The following is a 15000-nucleotide window of genomic DNA, read 5'->3' as shown; positions in this document are numbered from 1 at the left end:
TAGGGTTAGGGTTAGGGTTAGGGTTAGGGTTAGGGTTAGGGTTAGGGTTAGGGTTAGGGTTAGGGTTAGGGTTAGGGTTAGGGTTAGGGTTAGGGTTAGGGTTAGGGTTAGGGTTAGGGTTAGGGTTAGGGTTAGGGTTAGGGTTAGGGTTAGGGTTAGGGTTAGGGTTAGGGTTAGGGTTAGGGTTAGGGTTAGGGTTAGGGTTAGGGTTAGGGTTAGGGTTAGGGTTAGGGTTAGGGTTAGGGTTAGGGTTAGGGTTAGGGTTAGGGTTAGGGTTAGGGTTAGGGTTAGGGTTAGGGTTAGGGTTAGGGTTAGGGTTAGGGTTAGGGTTAGGGTTAGGGTTAGGGTTAGGGTTAGGGTTAGGGTTAGGGTTAGGGTTAGGGTTAGGGTTAGGGTTAGGGTTAGGGTTAGGGTTAGGGTTAGGGTTAGGGTTAGGGTTAGGGTTAGGGTTAGGGTTAGGGTTAGGGTTAGGGTTAGGGTTAGGGTTAGGGTTAGGGTTAGGGTTAGGGTTAGGGTTAGGGTTAGGGTTAGGGTTAGGGTTAGGGTTAGGGTTAGGGTTAGGGTTAGGGTTAGGGTTAGGGTTAGGGTTAGGGTTAGGGTTAGGGTTAGGGTTAGGGTTAGGGTTAGGGTTAGGGTTAGGGTTAGGGTTAGGGTTAGGGTTAGGGTTAGGGTTAGGGTTAGGGTTAGGGTTAGGGTTAGGGTTAGGGTTAGGGTTAGGGTTAGGGTTAGGGTTAGGGTTAGGGTTAGGGTTAGGGTTAGGGTTAGGGTTAGGGTTAGGGTTAGGGTTAGGGTTAGGGTTAGGGTTAGGGTTAGGGTTAGGGTTAGGGTTAGGGTTAGGGTTAGGGTTAGGGTTAGGGTTAGGGTTAGGGTTAGGGTTAGGGTTAGGGTTAGGGTTAGGGTTAGGGTTAGGGTTAGGGTTAGGGTTAGGGTTAGGGTTAGGGTTAGGGTTAGGGTTAGGGTTAGGGTTAGGGTTAGGGTTAGGGTTAGGGTTAGGGTTAGGGTTAGGGTTAGGGTTAGGGTTAGGGTTAGGGTTAGGGTTAGGGTTAGGGTTAGGGTTAGGGTTAGGGTTAGGGTTAGGGTTAGGGTTAGGGTTAGGGTTAGGGTTAGGGTTAGGGTTAGGGTTAGGGTTAGGGTTAGGGTTAGGGTTAGGGTTAGGGTTAGGGTTAGGGTTAGGGTTAGGGTTAGGGTTAGGGTTAGGGTTAGGGTTAGGGTTAGGGTTAGGGTTAGGGTTAGGGTTAGGGTTAGGGTTAGGGTTAGGGTTAGGGTTAGGGTTAGGGTTAGGGTTAGGGTTAGGGTTAGGGTTAGGGTTAGGGTTAGGGTTAGGGTTAGGGTTAGGGTTAGGGTTAGGGTTAGGGTTAGGGTTAGGGTTAGGGTTAGGGTTAGGGTTAGGGTTAGGGTTAGGGTTAGGGTTAGGGTTAGGGTTAGGGTTAGGGTTAGGGTTAGGGTTAGGGTTAGGGTTAGGGTTAGGGTTAGGGTTAGGGTTAGGGTTAGGGTTAGGGTTAGGGTTAGGGTTAGGGTTAGGGTTAGGGTTAGGGTTAGGGTTAGGGTTAGGGTTAGGGTTAGGGTTAGGGTTAGGGTTAGGGTTAGGGTTAGGGTTAGGGTTAGGGTTAGGGTTAGGGTTAGGGTTAGGGTTAGGGTTAGGGTTAGGGTTAGGGTTAGGGTTAGGGTTAGGGTTAGGGTTAGGGTTAGGGTTAGGGTTAGGGTTAGGGTTAGGGTTAGGGTTAGGGTTAGGGTTAGGGTTAGGGTTAGGGTTAGGGTTAGGGTTAGGGTTAGGGTTAGGGTTAGGGTTAGGGTTAGGGTTAGGGTTAGGGTTAGGGTTAGGGTTAGGGTTAGGGTTAGGGTTAGGGTTAGGGTTAGGGTTAGGGTTAGGGTTAGGGTTAGGGTTAGGGTTAGGGTTAGGGTTAGGGTTAGGGTTAGGGTTAGGGTTAGGGTTAGGGTTAGGGTTAGGGTTAGGGTTAGGGTTAGGGTTAGGGTTAGGGTTAGGGTTAGGGTTAGGGTTAGGGTTAGGGTTAGGGTTAGGGTTAGGGTTAGGGTTAGGGTTAGGGTTAGGGTTAGGGTTAGGGTTAGGGTTAGGGTTAGGGTTAGGGTTAGGGTTAGGGTTAGGGTTAGGGTTAGGGTTAGGGTTAGGGTTAGGGTTAGGGTTAGGGTTAGGGTTAGGGTTAGGGTTAGGGTTAGGGTTAGGGTTAGGGTTAGGGTTAGGGTTAGGGTTAGGGTTAGGGTTAGGGTTAGGGTTAGGGTTAGGGTTAGGGTTAGGGTTAGGGTTAGGGTTAGGGTTAGGGTTAGGGTTAGGGTTAGGGTTAGGGTTAGGGTTAGGGTTAGGGTTAGGGTTAGGGTTAGGGTTAGGGTTAGGGTTAGGGTTAGGGTTAGGGTTAGGGTTAGGGTTAGGGTTAGGGTTAGGGTTAGGGTTAGGGTTAGGGTTAGGGTTAGGGTTAGGGTTAGGGTTAGGGTTAGGGTTAGGGTTAGGGTTAGGGTTAGGGTTAGGGTTAGGGTTAGGGTTAGGGTTAGGGTTAGGGTTAGGGTTAGGGTTAGGGTTAGGGTTAGGGTTAGGGTTAGGGTTAGGGTTAGGGTTAGGGTTAGGGTTAGGGTTAGGGTTAGGGTTAGGGTTAGGGTTAGGGTTAGGGTTAGGGTTAGGGTTAGGGTTAGGGTTAGGGTTAGGGTTAGGGTTAGGGTTAGGGTTAGGGTTAGGGTTAGGGTTAGGGTTAGGGTTAGGGTTAGGGTTAGGGTTAGGGTTAGGGTTAGGGTTAGGGTTAGGGTTAGGGTTAGGGTTAGGGTTAGGGTTAGGGTTAGGGTTAGGGTTAGGGTTAGGGTTAGGGTTAGGGTTAGGGTTAGGGTTAGGGTTAGGGTTAGGGTTAGGGTTAGGGTTAGGGTTAGGGTTAGGGTTAGGGTTAGGGTTAGGGTTAGGGTTAGGGTTAGGGTTAGGGTTAGGGTTAGGGTTAGGGTTAGGGTTAGGGTTAGGGTTAGGGTTAGGGTTAGGGTTAGGGTTAGGGTTAGGGTTAGGGTTAGGGTTAGGGTTAGGGTTAGGGTTAGGGTTAGGGTTAGGGTTAGGGTTAGGGTTAGGGTTAGGGTTAGGGTTAGGGTTAGGGTTAGGGTTAGGGTTAGGGTTAGGGTTAGGGTTAGGGTTAGGGTTAGGGTTAGGGTTAGGGTTAGGGTTAGGGTTAGGGTTAGGGTTAGGGTTAGGGTTAGGGTTAGGGTTAGGGTTAGGGTTAGGGTTAGGGTTAGGGTTAGGGTTAGGGTTAGGGTTAGGGTTAGGGTTAGGGTTAGGGTTAGGGTTAGGGTTAGGGTTAGGGTTAGGGTTAGGGTTAGGGTTAGGGTTAGGGTTAGGGTTAGGGTTAGGGTTAGGGTTAGGGTTAGGGTTAGGGTTAGGGTTAGGGTTAGGGTTAGGGTTAGGGTTAGGGTTAGGGTTAGGGTTAGGGTTAGGGTTAGGGTTAGGGTTAGGGTTAGGGTTAGGGTTAGGGTTAGGGTTAGGGTTAGGGTTAGGGTTAGGGTTAGGGTTAGGGTTAGGGTTAGGGTTAGGGTTAGGGTTAGGGTTAGGGTTAGGGTTAGGGTTAGGGTTAGGGTTAGGGTTAGGGTTAGGGTTAGGGTTAGGGTTAGGGTTAGGGTTAGGGTTAGGGTTAGGGTTAGGGTTAGGGTTAGGGTTAGGGTTAGGGTTAGGGTTAGGGTTAGGGTTAGGGTTAGGGTTAGGGTTAGGGTTAGGGTTAGGGTTAGGGTTAGGGTTAGGGTTAGGGTTAGGGTTAGGGTTAGGGTTAGGGTTAGGGTTAGGGTTAGGGTTAGGGTTAGGGTTAGGGTTAGGGTTAGGGTTAGGGTTAGGGTTAGGGTTAGGGTTAGGGTTAGGGTTAGGGTTAGGGTTAGGGTTAGGGTTAGGGTTAGGGTTAGGGTTAGGGTTAGGGTTAGGGTTAGGGTTAGGGTTAGGGTTAGGGTTAGGGTTAGGGTTAGGGTTAGGGTTAGGGTTAGGGTTAGGGTTAGGGTTAGGGTTAGGGTTAGGGTTAGGGTTAGGGTTAGGGTTAGGGTTAGGGTTAGGGTTAGGGTTAGGGTTAGGGTTAGGGTTAGGGTTAGGGTTAGGGTTAGGGTTAGGGTTAGGGTTAGGGTTAGGGTTAGGGTTAGGGTTAGGGTTAGGGTTAGGGTTAGGGTTAGGGTTAGGGTTAGGGTTAGGGTTAGGGTTAGGGTTAGGGTTAGGGTTAGGGTTAGGGTTAGGGTTAGGGTTAGGGTTAGGGTTAGGGTTAGGGTTAGGGTTAGGGTTAGGGTTAGGGTTAGGGTTAGGGTTAGGGTTAGGGTTAGGGTTAGGGTTAGGGTTAGGGTTAGGGTTAGGGTTAGGGTTAGGGTTAGGGTTAGGGTTAGGGTTAGGGTTAGGGTTAGGGTTAGGGTTAGGGTTAGGGTTAGGGTTAGGGTTAGGGTTAGGGTTAGGGTTAGGGTTAGGGTTAGGGTTAGGGTTAGGGTTAGGGTTAGGGTTAGGGTTAGGGTTAGGGTTAGGGTTAGGGTTAGGGTTAGGGTTAGGGTTAGGGTTAGGGTTAGGGTTAGGGTTAGGGTTAGGGTTAGGGTTAGGGTTAGGGTTAGGGTTAGGGTTAGGGTTAGGGTTAGGGTTAGGGTTAGGGTTAGGGTTAGGGTTAGGGTTAGGGTTAGGGTTAGGGTTAGGGTTAGGGTTAGGGTTAGGGTTAGGGTTAGGGTTAGGGTTAGGGTTAGGGTTAGGGTTAGGGTTAGGGTTAGGGTTAGGGTTAGGGTTAGGGTTAGGGTTAGGGTTAGGGTTAGGGTTAGGGTTAGGGTTAGGGTTAGGGTTAGGGTTAGGGTTAGGGTTAGGGTTAGGGTTAGGGTTAGGGTTAGGGTTAGGGTTAGGGTTAGGGTTAGGGTTAGGGTTAGGGTTAGGGTTAGGGTTAGGGTTAGGGTTAGGGTTAGGGTTAGGGTTAGGGTTAGGGTTAGGGTTAGGGTTAGGGTTAGGGTTAGGGTTAGGGTTAGGGTTAGGGTTAGGGTTAGGGTTAGGGTTAGGGTTAGGGTTAGGGTTAGGGTTAGGGTTAGGGTTAGGGTTAGGGTTAGGGTTAGGGTTAGGGTTAGGGTTAGGGTTAGGGTTAGGGTTAGGGTTAGGGTTAGGGTTAGGGTTAGGGTTAGGGTTAGGGTTAGGGTTAGGGTTAGGGTTAGGGTTAGGGTTAGGGTTAGGGTTAGGGTTAGGGTTAGGGTTAGGGTTAGGGTTAGGGTTAGGGTTAGGGTTAGGGTTAGGGTTAGGGTTAGGGTTAGGGTTAGGGTTAGGGTTAGGGTTAGGGTTAGGGTTAGGGTTAGGGTTAGGGTTAGGGTTAGGGTTAGGGTTAGGGTTAGGGTTAGGGTTAGGGTTAGGGTTAGGGTTAGGGTTAGGGTTAGGGTTAGGGTTAGGGTTAGGGTTAGGGTTAGGGTTAGGGTTAGGGTTAGGGTTAGGGTTAGGGTTAGGGTTAGGGTTAGGGTTAGGGTTAGGGTTAGGGTTAGGGTTAGGGTTAGGGTTAGGGTTAGGGTTAGGGTTAGGGTTAGGGTTAGGGTTAGGGTTAGGGTTAGGGTTAGGGTTAGGGTTAGGGTTAGGGTTAGGGTTAGGGTTAGGGTTAGGGTTAGGGTTAGGGTTAGGGTTAGGGTTAGGGTTAGGGTTAGGGTTAGGGTTAGGGTTAGGGTTAGGGTTAGGGTTAGGGTTAGGGTTAGGGTTAGGGTTAGGGTTAGGGTTAGGGTTAGGGTTAGGGTTAGGGTTAGGGTTAGGGTTAGGGTTAGGGTTAGGGTTAGGGTTAGGGTTAGGGTTAGGGTTAGGGTTAGGGTTAGGGTTAGGGTTAGGGTTAGGGTTAGGGTTAGGGTTAGGGTTAGGGTTAGGGTTAGGGTTAGGGTTAGGGTTAGGGTTAGGGTTAGGGTTAGGGTTAGGGTTAGGGTTAGGGTTAGGGTTAGGGTTAGGGTTAGGGTTAGGGTTAGGGTTAGGGTTAGGGTTAGGGTTAGGGTTAGGGTTAGGGTTAGGGTTAGGGTTAGGGTTAGGGTTAGGGTTAGGGTTAGGGTTAGGGTTAGGGTTAGGGTTAGGGTTAGGGTTAGGGTTAGGGTTAGGGTTAGGGTTAGGGTTAGGGTTAGGGTTAGGGTTAGGGTTAGGGTTAGGGTTAGGGTTAGGGTTAGGGTTAGGGTTAGGGTTAGGGTTAGGGTTAGGGTTAGGGTTAGGGTTAGGGTTAGGGTTAGGGTTAGGGTTAGGGTTAGGGTTAGGGTTAGGGTTAGGGTTAGGGTTAGGGTTAGGGTTAGGGTTAGGGTTAGGGTTAGGGTTAGGGTTAGGGTTAGGGTTAGGGTTAGGGTTAGGGTTAGGGTTAGGGTTAGGGTTAGGGTTAGGGTTAGGGTTAGGGTTAGGGTTAGGGTTAGGGTTAGGGTTAGGGTTAGGGTTAGGGTTAGGGTTAGGGTTAGGGTTAGGGTTAGGGTTAGGGTTAGGGTTAGGGTTAGGGTTAGGGTTAGGGTTAGGGTTAGGGTTAGGGTTAGGGTTAGGGTTAGGGTTAGGGTTAGGGTTAGGGTTAGGGTTAGGGTTAGGGTTAGGGTTAGGGTTAGGGTTAGGGTTAGGGTTAGGGTTAGGGTTAGGGTTAGGGTTAGGGTTAGGGTTAGGGTTAGGGTTAGGGTTAGGGTTAGGGTTAGGGTTAGGGTTAGGGTTAGGGTTAGGGTTAGGGTTAGGGTTAGGGTTAGGGTTAGGGTTAGGGTTAGGGTTAGGGTTAGGGTTAGGGTTAGGGTTAGGGTTAGGGTTAGGGTTAGGGTTAGGGTTAGGGTTAGGGTTAGGGTTAGGGTTAGGGTTAGGGTTAGGGTTAGGGTTAGGGTTAGGGTTAGGGTTAGGGTTAGGGTTAGGGTTAGGGTTAGGGTTAGGGTTAGGGTTAGGGTTAGGGTTAGGGTTAGGGTTAGGGTTAGGGTTAGGGTTAGGGTTAGGGTTAGGGTTAGGGTTAGGGTTAGGGTTAGGGTTAGGGTTAGGGTTAGGGTTAGGGTTAGGGTTAGGGTTAGGGTTAGGGTTAGGGTTAGGGTTAGGGTTAGGGTTAGGGTTAGGGTTAGGGTTAGGGTTAGGGTTAGGGTTAGGGTTAGGGTTAGGGTTAGGGTTAGGGTTAGGGTTAGGGTTAGGGTTAGGGTTAGGGTTAGGGTTAGGGTTAGGGTTAGGGTTAGGGTTAGGGTTAGGGTTAGGGTTAGGGTTAGGGTTAGGGTTAGGGTTAGGGTTAGGGTTAGGGTTAGGGTTAGGGTTAGGGTTAGGGTTAGGGTTAGGGTTAGGGTTAGGGTTAGGGTTAGGGTTAGGGTTAGGGTTAGGGTTAGGGTTAGGGTTAGGGTTAGGGTTAGGGTTAGGGTTAGGGTTAGGGTTAGGGTTAGGGTTAGGGTTAGGGTTAGGGTTAGGGTTAGGGTTAGGGTTAGGGTTAGGGTTAGGGTTAGGGTTAGGGTTAGGGTTAGGGTTAGGGTTAGGGTTAGGGTTAGGGTTAGGGTTAGGGTTAGGGTTAGGGTTAGGGTTAGGGTTAGGGTTAGGGTTAGGGTTAGGGTTAGGGTTAGGGTTAGGGTTAGGGTTAGGGTTAGGGTTAGGGTTAGGGTTAGGGTTAGGGTTAGGGTTAGGGTTAGGGTTAGGGTTAGGGTTAGGGTTAGGGTTAGGGTTAGGGTTAGGGTTAGGGTTAGGGTTAGGGTTAGGGTTAGGGTTAGGGTTAGGGTTAGGGTTAGGGTTAGGGTTAGGGTTAGGGTTAGGGTTAGGGTTAGGGTTAGGGTTAGGGTTAGGGTTAGGGTTAGGGTTAGGGTTAGGGTTAGGGTTAGGGTTAGGGTTAGGGTTAGGGTTAGGGTTAGGGTTAGGGTTAGGGTTAGGGTTAGGGTTAGGGTTAGGGTTAGGGTTAGGGTTAGGGTTAGGGTTAGGGTTAGGGTTAGGGTTAGGGTTAGGGTTAGGGTTAGGGTTAGGGTTAGGGTTAGGGTTAGGGTTAGGGTTAGGGTTAGGGTTAGGGTTAGGGTTAGGGTTAGGGTTAGGGTTAGGGTTAGGGTTAGGGTTAGGGTTAGGGTTAGGGTTAGGGTTAGGGTTAGGGTTAGGGTTAGGGTTAGGGTTAGGGTTAGGGTTAGGGTTAGGGTTAGGGTTAGGGTTAGGGTTAGGGTTAGGGTTAGGGTTAGGGTTAGGGTTAGGGTTAGGGTTAGGGTTAGGGTTAGGGTTAGGGTTAGGGTTAGGGTTAGGGTTAGGGTTAGGGTTAGGGTTAGGGTTAGGGTTAGGGTTAGGGTTAGGGTTAGGGTTAGGGTTAGGGTTAGGGTTAGGGTTAGGGTTAGGGTTAGGGTTAGGGTTAGGGTTAGGGTTAGGGTTAGGGTTAGGGTTAGGGTTAGGGTTAGGGTTAGGGTTAGGGTTAGGGTTAGGGTTAGGGTTAGGGTTAGGGTTAGGGTTAGGGTTAGGGTTAGGGTTAGGGTTAGGGTTAGGGTTAGGGTTAGGGTTAGGGTTAGGGTTAGGGTTAGGGTTAGGGTTAGGGTTAGGGTTAGGGTTAGGGTTAGGGTTAGGGTTAGGGTTAGGGTTAGGGTTAGGGTTAGGGTTAGGGTTAGGGTTAGGGTTAGGGTTAGGGTTAGGGTTAGGGTTAGGGTTAGGGTTAGGGTTAGGGTTAGGGTTAGGGTTAGGGTTAGGGTTAGGGTTAGGGTTAGGGTTAGGGTTAGGGTTAGGGTTAGGGTTAGGGTTAGGGTTAGGGTTAGGGTTAGGGTTAGGGTTAGGGTTAGGGTTAGGGTTAGGGTTAGGGTTAGGGTTAGGGTTAGGGTTAGGGTTAGGGTTAGGGTTAGGGTTAGGGTTAGGGTTAGGGTTAGGGTTAGGGTTAGGGTTAGGGTTAGGGTTAGGGTTAGGGTTAGGGTTAGGGTTAGGGTTAGGGTTAGGGTTAGGGTTAGGGTTAGGGTTAGGGTTAGGGTTAGGGTTAGGGTTAGGGTTAGGGTTAGGGTTAGGGTTAGGGTTAGGGTTAGGGTTAGGGTTAGGGTTAGGGTTAGGGTTAGGGTTAGGGTTAGGGTTAGGGTTAGGGTTAGGGTTAGGGTTAGGGTTAGGGTTAGGGTTAGGGTTAGGGTTAGGGTTAGGGTTAGGGTTAGGGTTAGGGTTAGGGTTAGGGTTAGGGTTAGGGTTAGGGTTAGGGTTAGGGTTAGGGTTAGGGTTAGGGTTAGGGTTAGGGTTAGGGTTAGGGTTAGGGTTAGGGTTAGGGTTAGGGTTAGGGTTAGGGTTAGGGTTAGGGTTAGGGTTAGGGTTAGGGTTAGGGTTAGGGTTAGGGTTAGGGTTAGGGTTAGGGTTAGGGTTAGGGTTAGGGTTAGGGTTAGGGTTAGGGTTAGGGTTAGGGTTAGGGTTAGGGTTAGGGTTAGGGTTAGGGTTAGGGTTAGGGTTAGGGTTAGGGTTAGGGTTAGGGTTAGGGTTAGGGTTAGGGTTAGGGTTAGGGTTAGGGTTAGGGTTAGGGTTAGGGTTAGGGTTAGGGTTAGGGTTAGGGTTAGGGTTAGGGTTAGGGTTAGGGTTAGGGTTAGGGTTAGGGTTAGGGTTAGGGTTAGGGTTAGGGTTAGGGTTAGGGTTAGGGTTAGGGTTAGGGTTAGGGTTAGGGTTAGGGTTAGGGTTAGGGTTAGGGTTAGGGTTAGGGTTAGGGTTAGGGTTAGGGTTAGGGTTAGGGTTAGGGTTAGGGTTAGGGTTAGGGTTAGGGTTAGGGTTAGGGTTAGGGTTAGGGTTAGGGTTAGGGTTAGGGTTAGGGTTAGGGTTAGGGTTAGGGTTAGGGTTAGGGTTAGGGTTAGGGTTAGGGTTAGGGTTAGGGTTAGGGTTAGGGTTAGGGTTAGGGTTAGGGTTAGGGTTAGGGTTAGGGTTAGGGTTAGGGTTAGGGTTAGGGTTAGGGTTAGGGTTAGGGTTAGGGTTAGGGTTAGGGTTAGGGTTAGGGTTAGGGTTAGGGTTAGGGTTAGGGTTAGGGTTAGGGTTAGGGTTAGGGTTAGGGTTAGGGTTAGGGTTAGGGTTAGGGTTAGGGTTAGGGTTAGGGTTAGGGTTAGGGTTAGGGTTAGGGTTAGGGTTAGGGTTAGGGTTAGGGTTAGGGTTAGGGTTAGGGTTAGGGTTAGGGTTAGGGTTAGGGTTAGGGTTAGGGTTAGGGTTAGGGTTAGGGTTAGGGTTAGGGTTAGGGTTAGGGTTAGGGTTAGGGTTAGGGTTAGGGTTAGGGTTAGGGTTAGGGTTAGGGTTAGGGTTAGGGTTAGGGTTAGGGTTAGGGTTAGGGTTAGGGTTAGGGTTAGGGTTAGGGTTAGGGTTAGGGTTAGGGTTAGGGTTAGGGTTAGGGTTAGGGTTAGGGTTAGGGTTAGGGTTAGGGTTAGGGTTAGGGTTAGGGTTAGGGTTAGGGTTAGGGTTAGGGTTAGGGTTAGGGTTAGGGTTAGGGTTAGGGTTAGGGTTAGGGTTAGGGTTAGGGTTAGGGTTAGGGTTAGGGTTAGGGTTAGGGTTAGGGTTAGGGTTAGGGTTAGGGTTAGGGTTAGGGTTAGGGTTAGGGTTAGGGTTAGGGTTAGGGTTAGGGTTAGGGTTAGGGTTAGGGTTAGGGTTAGGGTTAGGGTTAGGGTTAGGGTTAGGGTTAGGGTTAGGGTTAGGGTTAGGGTTAGGGTTAGGGTTAGGGTTAGGGTTAGGGTTAGGGTTAGGGTTAGGGTTAGGGTTAGGGTTAGGGTTAGGGTTAGGGTTAGGGTTAGGGTTAGGGTTAGGGTTAGGGTTAGGGTTAGGGTTAGGGTTAGGGTTAGGGTTAGGGTTAGGGTTAGGGTTAGGGTTAGGGTTAGGGTTAGGGTTAGGGTTAGGGTTAGGGTTAGGGTTAGGGTTAGGGTTAGGGTTAGGGTTAGGGTTAGGGTTAGGGTTAGGGTTAGGGTTAGGGTTAGGGTTAGGGTTAGGGTTAGGGTTAGGGTTAGGGTTAGGGTTAGGGTTAGGGTTAGGGTTAGGGTTAGGGTTAGGGTTAGGGTTAGGGTTAGGGTTAGGGTTAGGGTTAGGGTTAGGGTTAGGGTTAGGGTTAGGGTTAGGGTTAGGGTTAGGGTTAGGGTTAGGGTTAGGGTTAGGGTTAGGGTTAGGGTTAGGGTTAGGGTTAGGGTTAGGGTTAGGGTTAGGGTTAGGGTTAGGGTTAGGGTTAGGGTTAGGGTTAGGGTTAGGGTTAGGGTTAGGGTTAGGGTTAGGGTTAGGGTTAGGGTTAGGGTTAGGGTTAGGGTTAGGGTTAGGGTTAGGGTTAGGGTTAGGGTTAGGTTAGGGTTAGGGTTAGGGTTAGGGTTAGGGTTAGGGTTAGGGTTAGGGTTAGGGTTAGGGTTAGGGTTAGGGTTAGGGTTAGGGTTAGGGTTAGGGTTAGGGTTAGGGTTAGGGTTAGGGTTAGGGTTAGGGTTAGGGTTAGGGTTAGGGTTAGGGTTAGGGTTAGGGTTAGGGTTAGGGTTAGGGTTAGGGTTAGGGTTAGGGTTAGGGTTAGGGTTAGGGTTAGGGTTAGGGTTAGGGTTAGGGTTAGGGTTAGGGTTAGGGTTAGGGTTAGGGTTAGGGTTAGGGTTAGGGTTAGGGTTAGGGTTAGGGTTAGGGTTAGGGTTAGGTTAGGGTTAGGGTTAGGGTTAGGGTTAGGGTTAGGGTTAGGGTTAGGGTTAGGGTTAGGGTTAGGGTTAGGGTTAGGGTTAGGGTTAGGGTTAGGGTTAGGGTTAGGGTTAGGGTTAGGGTTAGGGTTAGGGTTAGGGTTAGGGTTAGGGTTAGGGTTAGGGTTAGGGTTAGGGTTAGGGTTAGGGTTAGGGTTAGGGTTAGGGTTAGGGTTAGGGTTAGGGTTAGGGTTAGGGTTAGGGTTAGGGTTAGGGTTAGGGTTAGGGTTAGGGTTAGGGTTAGGGTTAGGGTTAGGGTTAGGGTTAGGGTTAGGGTTAGGGTTAGGGTTAGGGTTAGGGTTAGGGTTAGGGTTAGGGTTAGGGTTAGGGTTAGGGTTAGGGTTAGGGTTAGGGTTAGGGTTAGGGTTAGGGTTAGGGTTAGGGTTAGGGTTAGGGTTAGGGTTAGGGTTAGGGTTAGGGTTAGGGTTAGGGTTAGGGTTAGGGTTAGGGTTAGGGTTAGGGTTAGGGTTAGGGTTAGGGTTAGGGTTAGGGTTAGGGTTAGGGTTAGGGTTAGGGTTAGGGTTAGGGTTAGGGTTAGGGTTAGGGTTAGGGTTAGGGTTAGGGTTTAGGGTTAGGGTTAGGGTTAGGGTTAGGGTTAGGGTTAGGGTTAGGGTTAGGGTTAGGGTTAGGGTTAGGGTTAGGGTTAGGGTTAGGGTTAGGGTTAGGGTTAGGGTTAGGGTTAGGGTTAGGGTTAGGGTTAGGGTTAGGGTTAGGGTTAGGGTTAGGGTTAGGGTTAGGGTTAGGGTTAGGGTTAGGGTTAGGGTTAGGGTTAGGGTTAGGGTTAGGGTTAGGGTTAGGGTTAGGGTTAGGGTTAGGGTTAGGGTTAGGGTTAGGGTTAGGGTTAGGGTTAGGGTTAGGGTTAGGGTTAGGGTTAGGGTTAGGGTTAGGGTTAGGGTTAGGGTTAGGGTTAGGGTTAGGGTTAGGGTTAGGGTTAGGGTTAGGGTTAGGGTTAGGGTTAGGGTTAGGGTTAGGGTTAGGGTTAGGGTTAGGGTTAGGGTTAGGTTAGGGTTAGGGTTAGGGTTAGGGTTAGGGTTAGGGTTAGGGTTAGGGTTAGGGTTAGGGTTAGGGTTAGGGTTAGGGTTAGGGTTAGGGTTAGGGTTAGGGTTAGGGTTAGGGTTAGGGTTAGGGTTAGGGTTAGGGTTAGGGTTAGGGTTAGGGTTAGGGTTAGGGTTAGGGTTAGGGTTAGGGTTAGGGTAGGGTTAGGGTTAGGGTTAGGGTTAGGGTTAGGGTTAGGGTTAGGGTTAGGGTTAGGGTTAGGGTTAGGGTTAGGGTTAGGGTTAGGGTTAGGGTTAGGGTTAGGGTTAGGGTTAGGGTTAGGGTTAGGGTTAGGGTTAGGGTTAGGGTTAGGGTTAGGGTTAGGGTTAGGGTTAGGGTTAGGGTTAGGGTTAGGGTTAGGGTTAGGGTTAGGGTTAGGGTTAGGGTTAGGGTTAGGGTTAGGGTTAGGGTTAGGGTTAGGGTTAGGGTTAGGGTTAGGGTTAGGGTTAGGGTTAGGGTTAGGGTTAGGGTTAGGGTTAGGGTTAGGGTTAGGGTTAGGGTTAGGGTTAGGGTTAGGGTTAGGGTTAGGGTTGGGTTAGGGTTAGGGTTAGGGTTAGGGTTAGGGTTAGGGTTAGGGTTAGGGTTAGGGTTAGGGTTAGGGTTAGGGTTAGGGTTAGGGTTAGGGTTAGGGTTAGGGTTAGGGTTAGGGTTAGGGTTAGGGTTAGGGTTAGGGTTAGGGTTAGGGTTAGGGTTAGGGTTAGGGTTAGGGTTAGGGTTAGGGTTAGGGTTAGGGTTAGGGTTAGGGTTAGGGTTAGGGTTAGGGTTAGGGTTAGGGTTAGGGTTAGGGTTAGGGTTAGGGTTAGGGTAGGGTTAGGGTTAGGGTTAGGGTTAGGTTAGGGTTAGGGTTAGGGTTAGGGTTAGGGTTAGGGTTAGGGTTAGGGTTAGGGTTAGGGTTAGGGTTAGGGTTAGGGTTAGGGTTAGGGTTAGGGTTAGGGTTAGGGTTAGGGTTAGGGTTAGGGTTAGGGTTAGGGTTAGGGTTAGGGTTAGGGTTAGGGTTAGGGTTAGGGTTAGGGTTAGGGTTAGGGTTAGGGTTAGGGTTAGGGTTAGGGTTAGGGTTAGGGTTAGGGTTAGGGTTAGGGTTAGGGTTAGGGTTAGGGTTAGGGTTAGGGTTAGGGTTAGGGTTAGGGTTAGGGTTAGGGTTAGGGTTAGGGTTAGGGTTAGGGTTAGGGTTAGGGTTAGGGTTAGGGTTAGGGTTAGGGTTAGGGTTAGGGTTAGGGTTAGGGTTAGGGTTAGGGTTAGGGTTAGGGTTAGGGTTAGGGTTAGGGTTAGGGTTAGGGTTTAGGGTTAGGGTTAGGGTTAGGGTTAGGGTTAGGGTTAGGGTTAGGGTTAGGGTTAGGGTTAGGGTTAGGGTTAGGGTTAGGGTTAGGGTTAGGGTTAGGGTTAGGGTTAGGGTTAGGGTTAGGGTTAGGGTTAGGGTTAGGGTTAGGGTTAGGGTTAGGGTTAGGGTTAGGGTTAGGGTTAGGGTTAGGGTTAGGGTTAGGGTTAGGGTTAGGGTTAGGGTTAGGGTTAGGGTTAGGGTTAGGGTTAGGGTTAGGGTTAGGGTTAGGGTTAGGGTTAGGGTTAGGGTTAGGGTTAGGGTTAGGGTTAGGGTTAGGGTTAGGGTTAGGGTTAGGGTTAGGGTTAGGGTTAGGGTTAGGGTTAGGGTTAGGGTTAGGGTTAGGGTTAGGGTTAGGGTTAGGGTTAGGGTTAGGGTTAGGGTTAGGGTTAGGGTTAGGGTTAGGGTTAGGGTTAGGGTTAGGGTTAGGGTTAGGGTTAGGGTTAGGGTTAGGGTTAGGGTTAGGGTTAGGGTTAGGGTTAGGGTTAGGGTTAGGGTAGGGTTAGGGTTAGGGTTAGGGTTAGGGTTAGGGTTAGGGTTAGGGTTAGGGTTAGGGTTAGGGTTAGGGTTAGGGTTAGGGTTAGGGTTAGGGTTAGGGTTAGGGTTAGGGTTAGGGTTAGGGTTAGGGTTAGGGTTAGGGTTAGGGTTAGGGTTAGGGTTAGGGTTAGGGTTAGGGTAGGGTTAGGGTTAGGGTTAGGGTTAGGGTTAGGGTTAGGGTTAGGGTTAGGTTAGGGTTAGGGTTAGGGTTAGGGTTAGGGTTAGGGTTAGGGTTAGGGTTAGGGTTAGGGTTAGGGTTAGGGTTAGGGTTAGGGTTAGGGTTAGGGTTAGGGTTAGGGTTAGGGTTAGGGTTAGGGTTAGGGTTAGGGTTAGGGTTAGGGTTAGGGTTAGGGTTGGTTAGGGTTAGGGTTAGGGTTAGGGTTAGGGTTAGGGTTAGGGTTAGGGTTAGGGTTAGGGTTAGGGTTAGGGTTAGGGTTAGGGTTAGGGTTAGGGTTAGGGTTAGGGTTAGGGTTAGGGTTAGGGTTAGGGTTAGGGTTAGGGTTAGGGTTAGGGTTAGGGTTAGGGTTAGGGTTAGGGTTAGGGTTAGGGTTAGGGTTAGGGTTAGGGTTAGGGTTAGGGTTAGGGTTAGGGTTAGGGTTAGGAGTTAG

This window comes from Ovis canadensis, chromosome 11 (genome assembly GCF_042477335.2).
Source record: "Ovis canadensis isolate MfBH-ARS-UI-01 breed Bighorn chromosome 11, ARS-UI_OviCan_v2, whole genome shotgun sequence".
NCBI lineage: Eukaryota > Metazoa > Chordata > Mammalia > Artiodactyla > Bovidae > Ovis > Ovis canadensis.
This window is presented reverse-complemented; position numbering follows the sequence as displayed.